The sequence below is a fragment of the Trachemys scripta genome, chromosome 12 (assembly GCF_013100865.1).
Source record: "Trachemys scripta elegans isolate TJP31775 chromosome 12, CAS_Tse_1.0, whole genome shotgun sequence".
Lineage (NCBI taxonomy): Eukaryota > Metazoa > Chordata > Testudines > Emydidae > Trachemys > Trachemys scripta.
In genome coordinates, this window is record NC_048309.1 from 2749728 (window position 1) to 2752640 (window position 2913).

Below are 2913 nucleotides of genomic sequence, written 5' to 3' on the forward strand. Positions count from 1 at the left end.
CAACAGAGGGTCCTGTGGCACCTTTGAGACTAACAGAAGTATTGGGAGCATAAGCTTTCGTGGGTAAGAACCTCACTTCTTCAGATGAGGTTCTTACCCACGAAAGCTTATGCTCCCAATACTTCTGTTAGTCTCAAAGGTGCCACAGGACCCTCTGTTGCTTTTTACATGTGAAACGAGCATAACAAAAGAGAACAAGAGTAGTGTGGTCCTAGCAGTGCCCTCCACCACTTACTCCCCACTAAATGATGCGGATTACAACAGTAACTTTCTTGAGCCCCTCAAACCTGCATCATGTTCTAACAGTGCAAAGCCCTGCATCATTGCAGAGTTCCACTGCAGTCAATGGGACTCCACATGGGCACAGAGGACTGCACTACTGAACCTTGACACAAGATCAGGGCCTAAAAGTTTAGCTAACATATAAGAAGCATATTCCATCCTCAGTCTTTGTATAAATCTCCCATTGTTTCCAATGAAAGACTGGCTAGAAAAATGTATGTGGCCTAAACATTCTTACCCAATTGGTCCTCTTTAAAAAAAAAAAAAAAAAATCACATGCTTGAGCATTAGTGATATAACTTGCTATTCCAATAAAAGTATTTTGAACCAATTTTCAGCTGGGGTGGAGCTTTCCTCAGGACATAAACCCCTGCCATCCACAGAGCTGTGAAGAGACTGGCCAACCACAGCTTCAGGGGCAAGAGCGCCCCCCCAATGAAGCTAAAAGAAACAACATCCTATTTCACATGGGGAGAAGATATACTCCCCTGATAGCAGCATTAGACAGAGATGGACCCTTCCTCTTCCCGCCCCTCATCGTGGTGGGGCAAGCTAGATCCTCTCAGCCAGGGGAACAGTCACCCCCTCCCCCGAACTGATAAGGGGAGTGGGGAAGATACTACCTCTCCCAGGGGTATATACCTTGCCAGCAGAGCTGGGATGGGGAGGGGCTCCTCTTCTCCAGGAGGATATGGACCCCCACCCACTTCCACCCCGCAGAGAACCGAGAGGGGCTGGGACCCTCCCTACTCCTTCCCCCCAGACAGAAGGAAGAAGGGGCCCGCCCCCGCCCATCAGGCAGAGCTGGGAAGGGGCTGGGCCCCTCTCCCCTAGCGGGGCCGGGCAGGGGGTAGGCCCCTCCTCTGCAGAGTTCCACCCCGCGGAGGATGAGCCTCCCCTCAGGGCACCCCCCTGCCAGGCCCCCCCCACAGCGGGGAGGGGCCCCTCCTCTCCAGGGGCGCCCCCTCCCCTCTCCGGGCTGGGGGGGACGGACCCCTCCGCCGTGGCCCCCATTCCCCGTCCCCTCCCTGCCCCGGGGGTGGTCCCCGCCCCGCCGGGCCCCGGGAGGAGGGCTCGGGCCCGCCCCGCCCGCCGGTACCTGAAGCGACCGCCGCGCTGGGCTCCCTCCCCACCGGCCTCACACAGACAATATGGCGGAGGCACAAGGCTCGGCAGCCAGCCGCAGGGACCAGAGCGAGGCTGGCCGGAATCGGAAACCCGGCCTCTCCCCGAGCTCGCTACGTGCGGCAGCGGAAGCTGGGAGCGCGGGGCGGGGCTTGGCGAGACATCGGGGGAAGCCGAGCGCCCGCGAGGAAGGCACGCATGCGCAGTATGAGACACGACGGCACTGCCTCCTGGGAATTGTAGTTCTCTTTCCTTCACAGGCGCCCCTCAGGCGCTGGGGCTTAGAGAGGCCTCAGCCTCAGCTCCTCTGTTTAGCCAGACTCTGGTGTCACGACTTCAAGACACTGACGTGCCAATATATGGCCTGGGCATGCTGGCAGGGCAATGGCGGCAAAGCATTCAGCGTCGATGATGTCATTCTGACACAGGAACTCGCTGCGTCAGAAAGTGATGGCGTCAGATCAGAATATGATGTCGACACAACCGTCTGATGACGTCATATCAACATACGATGTCAGCACCACAAGGCATGATGATGTCATGCCAAGCCCACCACAAAGTGATCAGTGCCGCTTCGGAATGTTCCCATGGCACGTGCAAAAGTTCCAGAGGCGCATGCAATGTCTCTTTGAAACCACTTCGTAAGTTGGAGGTGCTGTACGGAAGCAAGGTGGTGCAGCGCTGAAATGGGATGTTGACTGGAATGTTGCGTTGTCATGAAAAACATCATGTCACGCGGATCGTTTCTGCAGCCCAAGTGTTCTGTCAGGATGTGTCAGTGGTGAGCAAGCTAGAAACACAGAACTTGCCCTATAAAACATGACAGTCTGGTTGACAATACTGTTTGTAATTTTCTGTTCTTCAAAACTACTTTGGGCTCCGGTCCTGCAAAGACTTATGCATGTGCTTACTTTTATGCACGGTGAGCAGGCTCCTAAAACTGCAGGTGCATAAAATTAGGCCTATGCATAAGTCCTTGCAGGATCAGGGCCTTTCCTGGTACATTTTTGTATCATCATCTTTTGCAAAGTGTGTGGTGGGGAGGGGAGAGCTGTTTTTTGTCTCTGTTCCAACTGTAAAAAAATGCAAGTGTAAAACCTAATGATGTCAGTCACCATATTTTGATTTTATTCCCCCCCTCCTCCCACACACACACACACATGCACATTTGGATAACCTAAAAAGCAGCTTGGATTTAAACTTTCCAATATGCCCTGGTCCTAGGACTGTAGGAGGAGAGTGTCTTCTTAAGATAGTCCTTTGTCCCAGTGCCGGAAGCTAATTCCCACCCAAGTTCCATCATGATATTGATCATTATTTTAAAGGCTTTTTTTCAATTGTTTCAGATTTTTAGGTATTTATTTGTAAATTGCAAACAAACTTTGTCTAATTTGTCACTCTTCCTGGATTTCCAGGGCTATTCACAGGATAATTAACAGTCTCAGCAGCCAAGACTCAGAGGTAGACGTCTATATTCCATACTGGTTGATGAAACCCTTGAAAGGA

The 2913-nt window shown here is 52.5% G+C and overlaps 1 protein-coding gene across 1 annotated transcript in view; it reads right to left on the reverse strand.

Moving 5' to 3' along the window:
* The window catches only part of CSNK2A1 (casein kinase 2 alpha 1), a 35331-nt gene extending 33810 nt beyond the window's left edge, over positions 1 to 1521 (reverse strand). Inside the window, exon 1 of the mRNA XM_034787301.1 lies at positions 1382 to 1521. The gene's annotated coding sequence lies outside the window, so the exon portion shown is untranslated. The remainder of the gene's footprint in view (positions 1 to 1381) is intronic.
* Positions 1522 to 2913: the final 1392 nt, after the last annotated feature.